This window comes from Panulirus ornatus, chromosome 45 (genome assembly GCF_036320965.1).
Source record: "Panulirus ornatus isolate Po-2019 chromosome 45, ASM3632096v1, whole genome shotgun sequence".
In the NCBI taxonomy this organism is placed as follows: Eukaryota; Metazoa; Arthropoda; class Malacostraca; order Decapoda; family Palinuridae; genus Panulirus; species Panulirus ornatus.
Genome location: NC_092268.1, coordinates 1,866,156 through 1,886,657, shown reverse-complemented (window position 1 = coordinate 1,886,657; position 20,502 = coordinate 1,866,156). Strand labels below are relative to the sequence as shown.

General features: G+C 42.7%; 2 protein-coding genes across 30 annotated transcripts in view; both read right to left on the bottom strand.

The window, feature by feature from the left end:
• The window catches only part of LOC139762982 (negative elongation factor D-like), a 303,098-nt gene that overhangs the window by 18,568 nt on the left and 264,028 nt on the right, over window positions 1–20,502 (bottom strand). For all 23 annotated transcript variants that reach the window (XM_071688451.1, XM_071688450.1, XM_071688452.1 and 20 more), the window contains one exon: window positions 16,981–17,123. The gene's annotated coding sequence lies outside the window, so the exon portion shown is untranslated. The remainder of the gene's footprint in view (window positions 1–16,980; window positions 17,124–20,502) is intronic.
• LOC139762983 (negative elongation factor D-like) overlaps window positions 1–20,502 on the bottom strand; it is a 275,049-nt gene that overhangs the window by 196,708 nt on the left and 57,839 nt on the right. The gene's annotated exons all lie outside the window — the stretch shown is intronic.

Genomic DNA, 20,502 nt, shown 5'->3' with positions numbered 1-20,502 from the left:
ACATATAGGAGGGTGAAATACGTGTAAGGAATAGAGTGAACATGCTGTCAATGGATTGAACCAGGACATGTGAAGCACCTGGGTAAACCATGGAAAGTTTTGTGGGGCCTGGATGTGGAAAGGGAGCTGTGGTTTTGGTACATTACACGTGACAGCCAGACTGAGTGTGAACGAATGTGGCCTTCGTTGTGGCAGGGTGGCAGTGGAAGTGGATTGAAGGCATGTACATGTCTGTGTATGTATATGTATGTACACGTTGAAATGTATAGGTATGTATATGTCCGTGTGTGGATGTTTACGTATATACATGTGTATGTGGGTGGGTTGGGCCATTCTTTTGTCTGTTACCTTGCGCTACCTCACTAATGCGGGAAACAGTGACAAAATATATCAAAATAATAATATGTGTGTGTGTGTGTGTGTGTGTGTGTGTGTGTGTGTGTGTGTGTTTGTGGAGGGTGAGAACGATATCTCAGAGCAAAAATGGGTATGTTGGAATGAAGAGTAGTCCCAACAATGTTATGTGGTTGCGAGGCATGGGCTATAGATAGGGTTGTGCGAAGGAGGTAGATGTGTTGGAAATGAAATGTCAGAAGACAATATGTGATGTGAGGTGGTGTGATCGAGTAAGTAATGAAAGGGTAAGAGAGATGTGTGGTAATAAAAAGAGTGTGGTTGAGAGAGCAGAAGAGGGTGTGTTGAAATGGTTTGGACACATGGAGAGAATGAGCAACAAAAGATCGACAAAGAGGATTCATGTGTCAGAGGTGCAGGGAACAAGAAGCAGGAGACCAAATTGGAGGTGCAAGGATGGACTGAAAAAGATTTTGAGTGATCAGGGCCCGAGCATACAGTTGGGTAAAAGGCATGCAAGGAATAAAGTAAATTGGAATGATGTGGTGTACTGGGGTCAACATGCTGTCAGTAGATTGAACCAGGGCATGTAAAGTGTCTGGGGTAAATCATGGAAAGGTCTGTGGGGCCTGGATGTGGAAAGGGAGCTGTGGCTTTCGGTGCATTACACATGACAGCTAGAGACTGAGTGTGAACGAATGTGGACTTTTTGTCTTTTCCTGGCACTACCTCACTGGAGAAGGGAAGGGGGGATGCTGTTTCTGTGTGGCGTGGTAGTGACAGGAATGGACGTAGGCAGCAATTATGAATAAGTACATGTGTATTTCTCTGTGTTTGTATATGTATGTATATTTTGAAATGCATATGAATGTATATGTGCGTTTACATACACATGTATACGTGAGTAGTTAGGCAACTCTTCGTCTGTGCAACCTTGCTGATGCGTGTCATAGAAGGTGACTAAAGGAAGTGGGAGCGGGGAGCTAGAAACCCTCCCCTCCTTGTATTTCAACTTTCTAAAAGGGGAAACAGAAAAAGGAGTTACGTGGGGAGTGCTCATCCTCCTTGAAGGCTCAGATTGGGGTGTCTAAATGTGTGTGGATGTAACCAAGATGAGAAAAAAGGAGAGATATATGGTATGTTTGAGGAAAGGAACCTGGATGTTTTGGCTCTGAGTGAAACGAAGCTCATGGGTAAAGGGAAAGAGTGGTTTGGGAAAGTGTTGGGAGTAAAGTCATGAGCTGGTGAGAGGACAAGAGCAAGAGAAGGAGTAGCACTACTCCTGAAACAGGAGTGGTGGGAGTATGTGAGAGAGTGTAGGAAAGTAAACTCTAGATTGATATGGGTAAAACTGAAAGTGGATGGAGAGATATGGGTGGTTATTGGAGCATATGCACCTGGGCATGAGAAGAAAGATCATGAGAGGCAAGTGTTTTGCGAGCAGCTGAGTGAGTGTGTTAGTAGTTTTGATGCACTAGACCGGGTTATAGTGATGGGTGATTTGAATGAAAAGGTGAGTAATGTGGTAGTTGAGGGAATAATTGATGTACATGGGGTGTTCAGTGTTGTAAACAGAAATGGTGAAGAGCTTGTAGATTTGAGTGCTGAAAAAGGACTGGTGATTGGGAATACCTGGTTTAAAAAGAGATATAAGTATATGTATGTAAGTAGGAGAGATGGTCAGAGAGTGTTACAGGATTACGTGTTAACTGATAGGCGCACGAAAGAGAGACTTTTGGATGTTAATGTGCTGAGAGGTGCAACTGGAGGGATGTCTGATCATAATCTTGTGGAGGAGAAGGTGAAGATATGTAGAGGTTTTCAGAAAAGGAGAGAGAATGTTCAGGCGAAGAGAGCAAGTGAGCTTGGGAAGGAGACTCGTGTGAGGAAGTACCAGGAGAGAGTGGGTGCAGAATGGAAAAAGGTGAGAGCAAAGGACCTAAGGGGAGTAGGGGAGGAATGGGATATATTCAAGGAAGCAGTGATGGCTTGCACAAAAGATGCTTGTGGCATGAGAAGCATGGGAGGTGGGCAGATTAGAAAGGGTAGTGAGTGGTGGGATGAAGAAGTAAGATTATTAGTGAAAGAGAAGAGAGACATTTGGACGAGTTTTGCAGGGAAATAGTGCAAATGAATGGGAGATGTATAAAAGAAAGTGGCAGGAGGTCTAGAGAAATGTACAAGAGGAGAAAAAGAGCAAATGAGAGTTGGGGTAGAGTATCATTAAATTTTAGGGAGGATAAAAAGATGTTTGTGAGGCCTGGATGTGGAAATGGAGCTGTGGTTTTGGTGCATTATACACGACAGCTAGAGACTGACTGTGAACGAATGTGGCCTTTGTTGTCTTTTCCTAGCGCTACCTCGCGCACATGCGGGGAGAGAGGTTGTCATTTTATGTGTGGCAGGGCGGCGACAGGAATGAATAAGGGCAGCAAGTATGAATAATGTACATGTGTATATATGTATATGTCTGTGTATGTATATATATGTATACGTTAAACTGTATAGGTATGTATATGTGCATGTGTGGACGTGTATGGATATACGTGTGAATGTGGGTGGGTTGGGCCATTCTTTCGTCTGTTTCCTTGCGCTACCTTCGCTATCGCAGGAGACAGCGACAAAGTGTAATAGTATAATAATAATATGTTGAGGCATTTGGATGAGTTTTGCAGGGAAATAGTGCAAATGACTGGGAGAAGTATAAAAGAAAGAGGCAGGAGGTCAAGAAAAAGGTGCAAGAAATGAAAAAGAGGGCAAATAAGACAAGGGGTGAGAGAGTATCATTAAATTTTAGGGAGAATAAAAAGATGTTTTGGAAGGAGGTAAATAAAGTGCATACAAAGGAGATGGAGTGAGTATTTCGAAGGTTTGTTGAATGTGTTTGATGATAAGAGTGACAGATACAGGGTGTTTTGGACGAGGTGGTGTGCGAAGTGAGAGGGTTAGGGAGAATGATTTGGTAAACAGAGAAGAGGTAGTAAAAGCTTTGTGGAAGGTGAAAGCCAGCAAGGCTGCGGGTTTGGATGGTATTGCAGTGGAATTTATTAAAAAAGGAGGTGAATTTGTTGTTGACTGGTTGGTAAAGATATTTAAAGTATGTATGACTCATGGTGAGGTGCCTGAGGATTGGCGGAATGCATGCATAGTGCCATTATACAAAGGCAAAGGGGATAAAGGTGAGTGCTTAAATTACAGAAGCGTGCGAAAGAGAGACTTTTGGATGTTAATGTGCTGAGAGGTGCAACTGGAGGGATGTCTGATCATTATCTTGTGGAGGCTAAGGTGAAGATTTGTATGGGTTTTCAGAAAAGAAGAGTGAATGTTGGGGTGAAGAGGGTGGTGAGAGTAAGTGAGCTTGGGAAGGAGACTTGTGTGAGGAAGTATCAGGAGAGACTGAGTACAGAATGGAAAAAGGTGAGAACAATGGAAGTAAGGGGAGTGGGGGAGGAATGGGAAGTATCTAGGGAATCAGCGATGGCTTGTGCAAAAGATGCTTGTGGCGTGAGAAGCGTGGGAGGTGGGTTGATTAGAAAGGGTAGTGAGTGGTGGGATGAAGAAGCAAGATTATTAGTGAAAGAGAAGAGAGAGGCATTTGGACGATTTATGCAGGGAAAAAATGCAATTGAGTGGGAGATGTATAAAAGAAAGAGACAGGAGGTCAAGAGAAAGGTGCAAGAGGTGAAAAAAAGGGCAAATGAGAGTTGGGGTGAGAGAGTATCATTAAATTTTAGGGAGAATAAAAAGATGTTCTGGAAGGAGGTAAATAAAGTGCATAAGACAAGGGAGCAAATGGGAACTTCAGTGAAGGGCGCAAATGGGGAGGTGATAACAAGTAGTGGTGATGTGAGAAGGAGATGGAGTGAGTATTTTGAAGGTTTGTTGAATGTGTTTGATGACAGAGTGGCAGATATAGGGTGTTTTGGTCGAGGTGGTGTGCAAAGTGAGAGGGTTAGGGAAAATGATTTGGTAAACAGAGAAGAGGTAGTAAAAGCTTTGCGGAAGATGAAAGCCGGCAAGGCAGCAGGTTTGGATGGTATTGCAGTGGAACTTATCAAAAAAGGGGGGTGCCTGTATTGTTGACTAGTTGGTAAGGTTATTTAATGTATGTATGACTCATGGTGAGGTGCCTGAGGATTGGCAGGAATGCGTGCATAGTGCCATTGTACAAAGGCAAAGGGGATAAGAGTGAGTGCTCAAATTACAGAGGTATAAGTTTGTTGAGTATTCCTGGCAAATTATATGGGAGGGTATTGATTGAGAGGGTGAAGGCATGTACAGAGCATCAGATTGGGGAAGAGCAGTGTGGTTTCAGAAGTGGTAGAGGATGTGTGGATCAGGTGTTTGCTTTGAAGAATGTATGTGAGAAATACTTAGAAAAGCAAATGGATTTGTATGTAGCATTTATGGATCTGGAGAAGGCATATGATAGAGTTGATAGAGATGCTCTGTGGAAGGTATTAAGAATACATGGTGTGGGAGGCAAGTTGTTAGAAGCAGTGAAAAGTTTTTATCGAGGATGTAAGGCATGTGTGCGTGTAGGAAGAGAGGAAGGTGATTGGTTCTCAGTGAATGTAGGTTTGCAGCAGGGGTGTGTGATGTCTCCATGGTTGTTTAATTTGTTTATGGATGGGGTTGCTAGGGAGGTGAATGGAAGAGTTTTGGAAAGAGGGGCAAGTATGAAGTCTGTTGTGGATGAGAGAACTTGGGAAGTGAGTCAGTTGTTGTTCGCTGATGACACAGCGCTGGTGGCTGATTCATGTGAGAAACTGCAGAAGCTGGTGACTGAGTTTGGTAAAGTGTGTGAAAGAAGAAAGTTAAGAGTAAATGTGAATAAGAGCAAGGTTATTAGGTACAGTAGGGTTGAGGGTCAAGTCAACTGGGAGGTAAGTTTGAATGGAGAAAAACTGGAGGAAGTAAAGTGTTTTAGATATCTGGGAGTGGATCTGGCAGTGGATGGAACCATGGAAGCAGAAGTGAACCATAGGGTGGGGAAGGGGGCGAAAATCCTGGGAGCCTTGAAGAATGTGTGGAAGTCGAGAACATTATCTCGGAAAGTAAAAATGGGTATGTTTGAAGGAATAGTGGTTCCAAGAATGTTGTATGGTTGCGAGGCGTGGGCTATGGATAGAGTTGTGTGCAGGAGGGTGGATGTGCTGGAAATGAGATGTTTGAGGACAATGTGTGGTGTGAGGTGGTTTGATCGAGTAAGTAACATAAGGGTAAGAGAGATGTGTGGAAATAAAAAGAGTGTGGTTGAGAGAGCAGAAGAGGGTGTTTTGAAATGGTTTGGGCACATGGAGAGAATGAGTGAGGAAAGATTGGCCAAGAGGATATATGTGTCGGAGGTGGAGGGAACGAGGAGAAGTGGGAGACCAAATTGGAGGTGGAAAGATGGAGTGAAAAAGATTTTGTGTGATCGGGGCCTGAACATGCAGGAGGGTGAAAGGCGGGCAAGGAATAGAGTGAATTGGATCGATGTGGTATACCGGGGTTGACGTGCTGTCAGTGGATTGAATCAGGGCATGTGAAGCGTCTGGGGTAAACCATGGAAAGTTGTGTGGGGCCTGGATGTGGAAAGGGAGCTGTGGTTTTGGGCATTATTGCATGACAGCTAGAGACTGAGTGTGAACGAATGGGGCCTTTGTTGTCTTTTCCTAGTGCTACCTCACACACATGAGGGGGGATGGGGATGGTATTCCATGTGTGGCGAGGTGGCGATGGGAATGAATAAAGGCAGACAGTGTGAATTGTGTGCATGGGTATATATGTATGTGTCTGTGTGTGTATATATATGTGTACATAGAGATGTATAGGTATGTATATTTGTGTGTGTGGACGTGTATGTATATGAATTGTGTATGGGGGTGGGTTGGGCCATTTCTTTCGTCTGTTTCCTTGCGCTACCTCGCAAATGCGGGAGAAAGCGACAAAGCAAAATAAATAAAATATAAATAAATAAAGTTGAGTATTCCTGGGAAATTATATGGGAGGGTATTGATTGAGAGGGTGAAGGCATGTACAGAGCATCAGATTGGGGAAGAGCAGCATGGTTTCAGAAGTGGTAGAGGATGTGTGGATCAGATGTTCGCTTTGAAGAAAGTATGTGAGAAATACTTAGAAAAGCAAATGGATTTGTATGTAGCATTAATGGATCTGAAGAAGGCATATGATAGAGTTGATAGAGATGCTCTGTGGAAGGTATTAAGAATATATGGTGTGGGAGGCAAGTTGTTAGAAGCAGTGAAAAGTTTTTATCGAGGATGTAAGGCATGTGTGCAAGTGGGAACAGAGGAAAGCGATTGGTTCTCAGTAAATGTAGATTTGCGGCAAGGGTGCGTGATGTGTCCATGGTTGTTTAATTTGTTTATGGATGGGAATGTTAGGGAGGTGAATGCAAGAATTTTGGAGAGAGGGGCAAGTATGCAGTCTGTTGTGGATGAGAGAGCTTGGGAAGTAAGTCAGTTGTTGTTTGCTGATGATACAGCGCTGGTGGCTGATTCATGTGAGAAACTGCAGAAGCTGGTGACTGAGTTTGGTAAAGTGTGTGAAAGAAAGCAGGGTAAATGTGAATAAGAGCAAGGTTATTAGGTACAGTAGGGTTGAGGGACAAGTTAATTGGGAGGTAAGTTTGAATGGAGAAAAACCGGAGAAAGTGAAGTGTTTTTGATATCTGGGAGTAGATATCTGGGCATAGATATCTCGGACTTTATTTTGGCAGTGGATGGAACCATGGAAGCAGAAGTGAGTCACAGGGTGGGGGACAGGGCAAAAGTTCTGGGAGCGTTGAAAAATGTGTGGAAGGCGAGAACATTATCTTGGAAAGCAAAAATGGGTATGTTTGAAGAAATAGTGGTTCCAACAATGTTATATGGTTGCGAGGCGTGGGCTATAGATAGAGTTGTGCGGAGTAGGGTGGATGTGTTGGAAATGAGATGTTTGAGGACAATACGTGGTGTGAGGTGGTTTGATCGAGTAAGTAATGAAAGGGCAAGAGAGATGTGTGGTAATAAAGAGTGTGGTTGAAAGCGCAGATGAGGGTGTTCTGAAGTGGTTTGGTCACATGGAGAGAATGAGTGAGGAAAGATTGACAAAGAGGTTTATGTGTCAGAGGTGGAGGGAACGAGGAGAAGTGGGAGACCAAATTGGTGGTGGAAAGATGGAGTGAAAAAGATTTTGAGTGATCGGGGCCTGAACATGCAGGAGGGTGAAAGACGTGCAAGGAATAGAGTGAATTGGAACGATGTGGTATACCGGGGTCGACATGCTGTCAATGGATTGAACCAAGGCATGTGAAGCATCTGGGGTAAACCTTGGAAAGTTTTTTGGGACCTGGATGTGGAAAGGGAGCTATGGTTTTGGTGCATTACACATGACAGCTAAAGACTGAGTGTGAACAAATGTGGCCTTTTGTTCTTTTCCCAGCACTACCTCACACATGCATGGGGAGAGGGGGGTGCCACTTCATGTGTGGTGGGGTGGCAACAGGAATGGATGAAGGCAGCAAGTATTGATATGTGCATGTATATATATGTATATGTCTGTGTATGTACGTGTATGTATATGGTGAAATGTATAGGTATGTATATGTTAATGTGCTGAGAGGGGCAACTGGAGGGTGTCTGATCATTATCTTGTGGAGGCGAAGGAGATCTGTAAAGGTTTTCAGAAAAGAAGAATGTTAGGGTGAAGAGAATGGTCAGAGTAAGTGAGCTTGGGAAGGAGAATTGTGTGAGGAAGTACCAGGAGAGATGGAGTGCAGAATGGAAAAAAGTGAGAGCAAATGACATAAGGGGAGTGGTGGAGGAATGGGATGTACTTAGGGAAGCAGTGATGGCTTGCGCAAAAGATGCTTATGGCATGAGATAGGTGGGAAGTGGGCAGATTAATAAAGGGTTGTGAGTGGTGGGAGGAAGTAAGACTGTTAGTGAGAGAGAAGAGAGAGGCGTTTGGAAGATTTATGCAGGCAAGCACTGCGAATGACTGGAAGATGTATAAAATAAAGTGGCACAGGGTCAAAAGAAAGGTGCAAGAGATGAAAAAGAGGGCAAATGAGATTTGGGGTGAGAGAGTATCATTAAATTTTAGGGAGAATAAAAAGATTTTTGGAGGAGGTAAATGAAGCACATAAGACGAGAGAACAAATGGGAACATCAGTGAAGGGGGCTAATGGGAAGTAATAACAAGTAGTGATGAAGTGAGGAGATGGAGTGAGTATTTTGAAGGTTTGTTGAACGTGTCTGATGATAGAGTGGCAGAAATAGGGTGTTTTGGTAGAGGTGGTGTGTGGAGTGAGAGGGTCAGCGAGAATGGTTTGGTAAACAGAGAAGAGGTTGTGAAAGTTTTGTGGAAAATGAAAGCTGGCAAGGTGGCGGGTTTGGATGGTACTGCAGAGGAATTTATTAAAAAAGGGGGTGACTGTGTTGTTGATTGGTTGGTAAGGATATTCAGAGTATGTATGGTTCATGGTGAAGTGCCTGAGGATTGGCGGAATGCATGCATAGTGTCATTGTACAAAGGCAAAGGGGATAAAGGTAAGTGTTCAAACTACAGAGGTGTAAGTTTGTCAAGTATTCCTGGGAAATTATATGGGAGGGTATTGATTGAAAGGGCAAAGGCATGTACAGAGCATCAGATTGGGGAAGAGCAGTGTGGTTTCAGAAGTGGTAGAGGAAGTGTGGATCAGGTATTTGCTTTGAAGAATGTATGTGAGAATTACTTAAAAAAAAAAAGATGGATTTGTATGTAGCATTTATGAATCTGGAGAAAGCATATGATAGGGTTGATAGAGATGCTTTGTGGAAGGTATTAAGAGTATATGGTGTGGGAGGTAAGTTGCAAGAAGCAGTGAAAAGCTTTCACCAAGGATGTAAAGCATGTGTATGAGTAGGAAGTGAGGAAAGTGATTGGCTCCCAGTGACTGCCAGTTTGCAGCAGGGGTGCATGATGTTGCCATGGTTGTTTAATTTGTTTATGGATGGGGTGGTTAGAGAGGTGAATGCAAAACTTTTGGAGAGAGGGGCAAGTATGCAGTCTGTTGTGAATGAGAGAGCTTGGGAAGTGAGTCAGTTGTTGTTCACTGATGATACAGTGCTGGAAGCTGATTTGGGTGAGAAACTGCAGAAGTTGGTGACTGTAAAGTGTGTGAAAGAAGAAGGCTGAAAGTAAATGTGAATAAGAGCAAGGTTATTAGGTTCAGTAGGGTTGAGGGACAAGTCAATTAGGAGGTAAGTTTGAATGGAGAAAAACTGGAGGCAGTGTTTTAGACATCTGGGGGTGGATCTAGCAGTGGACGGAACCATGGAAGTGGAAGTGTGTCACAGGGTGGGGGAGGGGGCGAAGGTTCTGGGAGCGTTGAAGAATGTGTGGAAGGCAAGAATGTTATCTCAGAGAGCAAAAATGGGTATGTTTGAGGGAATGGTAGTTCCAACAATGTTATATAGTTGCAAGGCATGGGCTGTAGATAGGGTTGCACGGAAGAGGGTGGATGTGTTGGAAATTAAATGTTTGAGGACAATATGTGGTGTGAGGTGGTTTGACCAAGTAAGTAATGAAAGGGTAAGAGAGATGTGTGGTAATAAAAAGAGCATGGTTGAGAGAGAGCAGAAGAGGGTGTGTTGAAATGGTTTGGTCACATGAAGAGAACGAGTGAGGAAAGATTGACCAAGAGGATATATGTGTCAGAGGTAGAAGAAACGAGAAGAGACAGGAGACCAAACTGAAGGTTGAAGGATGGAATGAAAAAGATTTTGAGCAATTGGGGCCTGAACATACAGGAGGGTGAAAGGTGTGCAAGGAATAGAGTGTACTGGAAAGACGTGGTATGCCAGGGTTGACATGCTGTCAATGGATTGAACCAGGGCATGTAAAGCATCTGGGGTAAACCATGGAAAGGTCTGTGGGGTCTGGATGTGGAAAGGAGTTGTGATTATGGTGCATTACACATGACAGCTAGAGACTGAGTGTGAACGAATGTGGCCTTTTTGTCTTTTCCTAGCGCTACCTCGCAGGGGGTTGGGGTGGATGCTATTTCATGTGTGGCGGGACAGTGAGGGGAATGGATGTAGGCAGCAAGAATGAATATGTAACTATGTATATATGTATATATATACATATGTATATATGAAAGCCGGCAAGGCAGCAGGTTTGGATGGTATTGCAGTGGAATTTATTAAAAAAGGGGGTGACTGTATTGTTGACTGGTTGGTAAGGTTATTTAATGTATGTATGACTCATGGTGAGGTGCCTGAGGATTGGCGGAATGCGTGCATAGTGCCATTGTACAAAGGCAAAGGGGATAAGAGTGAGTGCTCAAATTACAGAGGTATAAGTTTGTTGAGTATTCCTGGTAAATTATATGGGAGGGTATTGATTGAGAGGGTGAAGACATGTACAGAGCATCAGATTGGGGAAGAGCAGTGTGGTTTCAGAAGTGGTAGAGGATGTGTGGATCAGGTGTTTGCTTTGAAGAATGTATGTGAGAAATACTTAGAAAAGCAAATGGATTTGTATGTAGCATTTATGGATCTGGAGAAGGCATATGATAGAGTTGATAGAGATGCTCTGTGGAAGGTATTAAGAATATATGGTGTGGGAGGCAAGTTGTTAGAAGCAGTGAAAAGTTTTTATCGAGGATGTAAGGCATGTGTACGTGTAGGAAGAGAGGAAAGTGATTGGTTCTCAGTGAATGTAGGTTTGCGGCAGGGGTGTGTGATGTCTCCATGGTTGTTTAATTTGTTTATGGATGGGGTTGTTAGGGAGGTAAATGCAAGAGTTTTGGAAAGAGGGGCAAGTATGAAGTCTGTTGGGGATGAGAGAGCTTGGGAAGTGAGTCAGTTGTTGTTCGCTGATGATACAGCGCTGGTGGCTGATTCATGTGAGAAACTGCAGAAGCTGGTGACTGAGTTTGGTAAAGTGTGTGGAAGAAGAAAGTTAAGAGTAAATGTGAATAAGAGCAAGGTTATTAGGTACAGTAGGGTTGAGGGTCAAGTCAATTGGGAGGTGAGTCTGAATGGAGAAAAACTGGAGGAAGTGAAGTGTTTTAGATATCTGGGAGTGGATCTGGCAGTGGATGGAACCATGGAAGCGGAAGTGGATCATAGGGTGGGGGAGGGGGCGAAAATTCTGGGGGCCTTGAAGAATGTGTGGAAGTCGAGAACATTATCTCGGAAAGCAAAAATGGGTATGTTTGAAGGAATAGTGGTTCCAACAATGTTGTATGGTTGCGAGGCGTGGGCTATGGATAGAGTTGTGCGCAGGAGGATGGATGTGCTGGAAATGAGATGTTTGAGGACAATGTGTGGTGTGAGGTGGTTTGATCGAGTGAGTAATGTAAGGGTAAGAGAAATGTGTGGAAATAAAAAGAGCGTGGTTGAGAGAGCAGAGGAGGGTGTTTTGAAGTGGTTTGGGCACATGGAGAGAATGAGTGAGGAAAGATTGACCAAGAGGATATATGTGTCGGAGGTGGAGGGAACGAGGAGAAGAGGGAGACCAAATTGGAGGTGGAAAGATGGAGTGAAAAAGATTTTGTGTGATCGGGGCCTGAACATGCAGGAGGGTGAAAGGAGGGCAAGGAATAGAGTGAATTGGAGCGATGTGGTATACCGGGGTTAACGTGCTGTCAGTGGATTGAATCAGGGCATGTGAAGCGTCTGGGGAAAACCATGGAAGGCTGTGTAGGTATGTATATTTGCGTGTGTGGACGTATGTATATACATGTGTATGGGGGGGGGTTGGGCCATTTCTTTCGTCTGTTTCCTTGCGCTACCTCGCAAACGCGGGAGACAGCGACAAAGTATAAAAAAAAAAAAAAATGTATATATATATATATATATATATATATATATATATATATATATATATATATATATATATATCTCCTGTCTCTTTCTTTTATACATCTCCCACTCAATTGCATTTTTTCCCTGCAAAAATCGTCCAAATGCCTCTTTCTTCTCTTTCACTAATACTCTTACTTCTTCATCCCACCACTCACTACCCTTTCTAATCAACCCACCTCCCACTCTTCTCATGCCACAAGCATCTTTTGCGCAATCCATCACTGATTCCCTAAATACATCCCATTCCTTCCCCACTCCCCTTGCTTCCATTGTTCTCACCTTTTTCCATTCTGTACTCAGTCTCTCCTGGTACTTCCTCACACAGGTCTCCTTCTCAAGCTCACTTACTCTCACCACCCTCTTCACCCCAACATTCACTCTTCTTTTCTGAAAACCCATACAAATCTTCACCTTAGCCTCCACAAGATAATGATCAGACATCTCTCCAGTTGCACCTCTCAGCACATTAACATCCAAAAGTCTCTCTTTCGCATGCCTGTCAATTAACACGTAATCCAATAACGCTCTCTGGCCATCTCTCCTACTTACATAAGTATACTTATGTATATCTCGCTTTTTAAACCAGGTATTCCCAATCATCAGTCCTTTTTCAGCACATAAATCTACAAGGACAGGAGGTCAAGAGAAAGGTGCAAGAGGTGAAAAAAAGGGCAAATGAGAGTTGGGGTGAGAGAGTATCATTAAATTTTAGGGAGAATAAAAAGATGTTCTGGAAGGAGGTAAATAAAGTGCGTAAGACAAGGGAGCAAATGGGAACTTCAGTGAAGGGCGCAAATGGGGAGGTGATAACAAGTAGTGGTGATGTGAGGAGATGGAGTGAGTATTTTGAAGGTTTGTTGAATGTGTTTGATGATAGAGTGGCAGATATAGGGTGTTTTGGTCGAGGTGGTGTGCAAAGTGAGAGGGTTAGGGAAAATGATTTGGTAAACAGAGAAGAGGTAGTGAAAGCTTTGCGGAAGATGAAAGCCGGCAAGGCAGCAGGTTTGGATGGTATTGCAGTGGAATTTATTAAAAAAGGGGGTGACTGTATTGTTGACTGGTTGGTAAGGTTATTTAATGTATGTATGACTCATGGTGAGGTGCCTGAGGATTGGCGGAATGCGTGCATAGTGCCATTGTACAAAGGCAAAGGGGATAAGAGTGAGTGCTCAAATTACAGAGGTATAAGTTTGTTGAGTATTCCTAGTAAATTATATGGGAGGGTATTGATTGAGAGGGTGAAGGCATGTACAGAGCATCAGATTGGGGAAGAGCAGTGTGGTTTCAGAAGTGGTAGAGGATGTGTGGATCAGGTGTTTGCTTTGAAGAATGTATGTGAGAAATACTTAGAAAAGCAAATGGATTTGTATGTAGCATTTATGGATCTGGAGAAGGCATATGATAGAGTTGATAGAGATGCTCTGTGGAAGGTATTAAGAATATATGGTGTGGGAGGAAAGTTGTTAGAAGCAGTGAAAAGTTTTTATCGAGGATGTAAGGCATGTGTACGTGTAGGAAGAGAGGAAAGTGATTGGTTCTCAGTGAATGTAGGTTTGCGGCAGGGGTGTGTGATGTCTCCATGGTTGTTTAATTTGTTTATGGATGGGGTTGTTAGGGAGGTAAATGCAAGAGTTTTGGAAAAAGGGGCAAGTATGAAGTCTGTTGGGGATGAGAGAGCTTGGGAAGTGAGTCAGTTGTTGTTCGCTGATGATACAGCGCTGGTGGCTGATTCATGTGAGAAACTGCAGAAGCTGGTGACTGAGTTTGGTAAAGTGTGTGGAAGAAGAAAGTTAAGAGTAAATGTGAATAAGAGCAAGGTTATTAGGTACAGTAGGGTTGAGGGTCAAGTCAATTGGGAGGTGAGTTTGAATGGAGAAAAACTGGAGGAAGTGAAGTGTTTTAGATATCTGGGAGTGGATCTGGCAGCTGATGGAACCATGGAAACGGAAGTGGATCATAGGGTGGGGGAGGGGGCGAAAATTCTGGGGGCCTTGAAGAATGTGTGGAAGTCGAGAACATTATCTCGGAAAGCAAAAATGGGTATGTTTGAAGGAATAGTGGTTCCAACAATGTTGTATGGTTGTGAGGCGTGGGCTATGGATAGAGTTGTGCGCAGGAGGATGGATGTGCTGGAAATGAGATGTTTGAGGACAATGTGTGGTGTGAGGTGGTTTGATCGAGTGAGTAACGTAAGGGTAAGAGAGATGTGTGGAAATAAAAAGAGCGTGGTTGAGAGAGCAGAAGAGGGTGTTTTGAAGTGGTTTGAGCACATGGAGAGGATGAGTGAGGAAAGATTGACCAAGAGGATATATGTGTCGGAGGTGGAGGGAGCAAGGAGAAGAGGGAGACCAAATTGGAGGTGGAAAGATGGAGTGAAAAAGATTTTGTGTGATCGGGGCCAGAACATGCAGGAGGGTGAAAGGAGGGCAAGGAATAGAGTGAATTGGAGCGATGTGGTATACCGGGGTTGACGTGCTGTCAGTGGATTGAATCAAGGCATGTGAAGCGTCTGGGGTAAACCATGGAAAGCTGTGTAGGTATGTATATTTGCGTGTGTGGACGTATGTATATACATGTGTATGGGGGGGGGTTGGGCCATTTCTTTCGTCTGTTTCCTTGCGCTACCTCGCAAACGCGGGAGGCAGCGACAAAGTATATAAAAAAAAATATATATATATATATATATATATATATATATATATATATATATATATATATATATGCAGTGGAATTTATTAAAAAAGGGGTGACTGTATTGTTGACTGGTTGGTAAGGTTATTTAATGTATGTATGACTCATGGTGAGGTGCCTGAGGATTGGTGGAATGCTTGCATAGTGCCATTGTACAAAGGCAAAGAGGATAAAAGTGAGTGCTCAAATTACAGAGGTATAAGTTTGTTGAGTATTCCTGGGAAATTATATGGGAGGGTATTGATTGAGAGGGTGAAGGCACGTACAGAGCATCAAATTCGGGAAGAGCTGTGTGGTTTCAGAAATGGTAGAGGATGTGTGGATCAGGTGTTTGCTTTGAAGAATGTATGTGAGAAATACTTAGAAAAGCAAATGGATTTCTATGTAGCATTTATGGATCTGGAGAAGGCATATGATAAGAGTTGATAGAGATGCTCTGTGGAAGGTATTAAGAGTATATGGAGTGGGGGCAAGATGTTAGAGGCAGTGAAAACTTTTTATCGAGGATGTAAGGCATGTGTACGTGTAGGAAGAGAGGAAAGTGATTGGTTCTCAGTGAATGTTGGTTTGCGGCAGGGGTGTGTGATGTCTCCATGGTGGTTTAATTTGTTTATGGATGGGTTTGTTAGGGAGGTGAATGCAAGAGTTTTGGAAAGAGGGGCAAGTATGCAGTCTGTTGTGGATGAGAGAGCTTGGGAAGTGAGTCAGTTGTTGTTCGCTGATGATACAGCGCTGGTGGCTGATTCATGTGAGAAACTGCAAAAGCTGGTGACTGAGTTTGGTAAAGTGTGTGAAAGAAGAAAGCTGAGAGTAAATGTGAATAAGAGCAAGGTTATTAGGGATAGTAGGGTTGAGGGACAAGTCAATTGGGAGGTAAGTTTGAATGGAGAAAAACTGGAGGAAGTGAAGTATTTTAGATATCTGGGAGTGGATTTGGCAGCAGATGGAACCATGGAAGTGGAAGCGAATCATAGGGTGGGGGAGGGGTCAAAAGTTCTGGGAGCGTTGAAGAATGTGTGGAAGTCGAGAACATTATCTCAGAAAGCAAAAATGGGTATGTTTGAAGGGATCGTGGTTCTGTCAATGTTATATGGTTGCAAGGCATAGGCTATAGATAGAGTTGTGAGGAGGAGGGTGGATGTGCTGGAAATGAGATGTTTGAGGACAATATGAGATGTGAGGTGGTTTGATTAAGTAATAATAGGGTGAGAGAGAGGTGTGGTAATAAAAAGAGTGTGGTTGAGAGAGCAGAAGAGGGTGTTTTGAAATGGTTCGGTCACATGGAGAGAATGAGTGAGGAGAGATTGACCAAGAGGATATATGTGTCAGAGAGGAGGGAACAAGGAGAAGTGGGAGACCAAATTGGAGGGGGAAGAATGGAGTGAAAACGATTCTGAGCAATTGGGGCCTGAACATGCAGAATGGTGAAATACGTGCATAGAATAGAATGGTTTGGAATGATGAGGTTTACTTCGGGTCGACATGCTGTCAATGGACTGAACTAGGGCATGTGAAGTATCCGGAATAAACCATGGAGAGGCCTGTGGGACCTGGATAGGGAGCTGTGGTTTTGGTGCATTACACAACAGCTTGAGAATGAGTGTGAGTGGATATAGCCTTTTTTCGTGTTTCCTGTGAGGTGGGATGGTACCGAGAATGAAGACAAACAAGCATGAATATGTATATATGTATATGAATATCCCTGGGGATAGGGGAGAAAGAATACTCCCCACGTATTCCCTGCGTGTCGTAGAAGGCGACTAAAAGGGAGGGAGCAGGGGGCTGGAAATCCTCCCCTCTTATTATTTTTTTTTAATTTTCTAAAAGAAGGAATAGAGAAGGGGGCCAGGTGAGGATATTCCCTTAAAGGCCCAGTTCTCTGTTCTTAACGCTACCTCGCTAACGCGGGAAATGGTGAATAGTTTGAAAGAAAAAAAGAAAGTATATGAATATGTATATGCATATATGTATGTATATATACAAGTGGATGGGTCTTTCTTCATCTGTTTCCTGGCACTTCCTCGCTAATGCAGGAAATAGCGATCAAGTATAATTCAGACGTGACTGCATTCCTACATTCACTGCAGTTACCTACCTTTCATATTCCTCCCTGCATTTCTTCTAGTTCATCTTCTGGCTTGCCATTACTTTTACCTCTACATTCTTCCTTGCACCATGCCTCCACCGGACTCCTGGCCGAAGTATTCTGATGAAACGCTTGATGACCATGGTACGTACCTGCAAAATGTTCAGTTTTATAGCAAAATCAATGGATATAATTACAATACATCCAGGCTGTTATATTTGAGTAATAGTCATAAGGAAACATAATGGATGGGATTGTGTCATTTTGTTGTATATGTGGATTGTTTCTAGCGTAGGAATATCAGTAATTGCCATTTTGTCGGAAAAAGTATGTTTTTTCTTCCAGAAACTTCATATGATTTGACGTTATCAATATTTTTTCTCCCTTTTGCAGGATTGGTTCTGCTTGAGACCTTCAGGAGAGCAGTGTTGATGATGGCACCCACTCTGAGGAAGAAGGTTCAAGTGTTCTCCATGGAACATAAATGTCCATCTCATCAGGACTTCATAAAGGAGGAGTTGGGGGTGCTCCCTATGGTTACACCCCTGGTATCATATGTACATTGTCATGTTTATCCCCACCAGAAATCTCTCGACAACAATAGCATCAGCTGGATGGGCACGAGTGAAGATGAGAGCGGAGCAATTGGTTGCAAGAAGATATTAATCAATTTTCCTCTTTATGTTGACAGATTGAACAGCAACAGCAGCAGCAGCAGTAAGGGGAGGATGAGAGTTTGGCACGAGAATGAAGCAAGAGTGTGGGGTACAGGGGATGCTAATTCTATTTGTGTTTACAGACTGAGAAGCAGCAACAGTGGCAGCAGCGGCAGCAGCGGAGTAGCAGGAAGGGAGTTGGTTTGGGTGGGAGGGGGGTGGAGGAGGGTGGGCGGGGGGTGCGGGAAGGTAGGCAGGGGGATGGGTGGGTGGGGGGGTGGGGGGCAGGGGGGTGGGGGAGAGGGCAAGGGGGGAGGTTTGGGAGGGGGGTAGGGGAAGAAGGGAGGGGGTAGTAGGAGAGTGGGAGGTGTGAGAGGGAGGGAAATAACCCCCCATGCTCTACCCCCACTGCTGCAGCAACAAGAGTAGCAGCAGCAGCAGGTTTAGGTAGTGAGGGGGTGAAGGTAGTGGTGGTCTGGTATAGCAGGTAAAGGGTAATAATAATCTTTGCTTTCAGTATGAACACTTCCACCACCCTACAGCAGCAGCAGCCACTGGAAGAGAGAGACAGAGTACTTGTCATCTTTGCTTTTAGCTTGACCATCAGCAACAAATCTGCTGAGAACATCAATATCTAATGGTCTTGCTTTACATCTTTCAGATTGTGAAGTGGCTGTGAGAGGGAGGGAGAGAGAGAGAGGTCCAGGAAACAGGCTGCAGTGATGAGAAGACCCAAGAATACATTTGATGTATACATTTGATGTAAAAATGAAAAGATCAATAAAAAAATGAAAGGGAGATACATATTTCATTGATCCACAGTACAATGAACTTAGAAAAATACTTATGAAAGCACTGATCAGAAAAATGAGTCTTTGATAGATACTTATGAACTAAAGCCAAGTATTGGAGTTATTTATGAAGAAATTTAATACAATGGGACTTAGATGAATTCTTGAGTAATAAATACTTAGGATAAATTCAACATACTTATATTGTGTAAACATTAGCCTCCTACTTAAGTCTAAATTATATAATTAACTAATTTCTTAGTATAAAAGAGCCACAGTAATGTGTGAGAGCTCAAGTCCCCATTATGTCATCATTTACTGACTTAGTACTTTATTGAAAGTTTATAGCAGGTTCTATCTTACAAATTTACTTAATTACATGCCATTATCTCTGGCAGCTATCAAAGTTATTCTATTTCAACTTGAGTAAACTTTAGTGTGCTCCTTTCCCCACTTATTCTCAGTGATAGGCAATCTCATAGCCTGTAAATTCATAATTATCCCCAGTAATTTAGGTGCCATTAGGCATCTTATGGGATAATTCAATTGTAATTAGCTTCCTTATGTACTTCTAATGCTTCCCTAATAGCATCCATTAGGTAACTTCAACATTCTGCTATGGGATCTCATAAGGTGATTACTCCCTCAGTCTTACTGCAGCTGCCCTTTAATCAAAAATAGCCAGCTCACTTGTAGTTTAAGCTGCTAAGCATGTATGTCATTTGGTGCAAGGGAGTTAATGACAGACAGACAAATATCTTTAAAATTTCTTCATTGGTTTTCCTTTTAGCTGTTTAGGATATAAGTGCTCTACAGCCAATTTCCCTAATTTTTATTATTTTGGAATTCATACAAAAGGTACTTTTAGCAATATGAAGTATTTTTACAGACTTCAGTGCAAACCTTTTTAACAAGATATACAAATTCAATGATCAAAGTTTCTTCAGTGCAACTGCATACAGATTTACATTGCAGAATTTCCTTTTTCATAAAGCACAGTAGAAAGACTCATCTTTACAACCATTCCCTCATTGTTGCATAATGCATCCTGTATAATTTTACAAGTGACAATGTACATCTTAAAAAAAAATATACACAAATAAGGTGTCAAGGAATAACATACACCAATTTCATTTAGATAGCTAATAAGGCGGTTAATTCAAAATGATCTATCAAGGCAAGGGTTACTTGGGGAAAAAAAAATTCATATTGGTTTCATTTACATGTAACTCAGCTTTTTAACACATTCCTTTTCTTTGCCTTGGTACAAGATTAGATAGCAGGAAAAGCTTTATTATTTGGCTCAGGTACGCAAAATCACTGGTTCTACAAAAGGTCCCTCCAAGATATTTCACTGGAATAGCTTCAAAAAATGACAAGTGAAAATTTATAAATTGATTAGTATCAGACCAAAGATCTGTGCATCTCGTGTAGTTTAAAGCCATTCATACAGGGTCATCTTTAGCTGCCATCTTCTGTCCCCAGGATCCCCTTGCACAACATGTAGGGAGAGAGGGGGAGGATCACCAAATCAAGAGGTATTGTGGTGACGTGTAGTCTTGTGATGAAAGTAAACAACAAAGAAGTGTACAGCATCTTCAGTGTGGAAGCTGCATCTTGGACATGCAGAACCTTGCAATATTCCTAAAGGAAACATTGGTAGAGTCCAAAACACACAAAATTTAATAATTTTCATATATGAGGAGTTTAGTTTCAGGTGGACATGTGCCTGGCTTGGAAACATTGCCTACTAAGCCATTAATTTGTAAATAATCTGTTTTGTCAATATACTGCATTTCTAGGGTAGGGAGGAGGGTACTTCAAGTACAGTTTATCAAAATGCACAGCGAGTGAGAGCAGAACTGGGTTTGTCAATTAACATTGCAATAAGATCTTTCCTGTTAAATTCTACCATAAAAAATTCTACAAGCAAAGAAGGGAAAAAGTAAATATGGTGGATAAAACTGTCTGGTTACTGTATGCTTTTCCACAGTGAAATATTAGAGCTTCCCAGTCACTTAAAATCTAGATTATAACTTTTACTCAAACTATCATCCTTGTTTCTGGATGGCAGACAATATGAA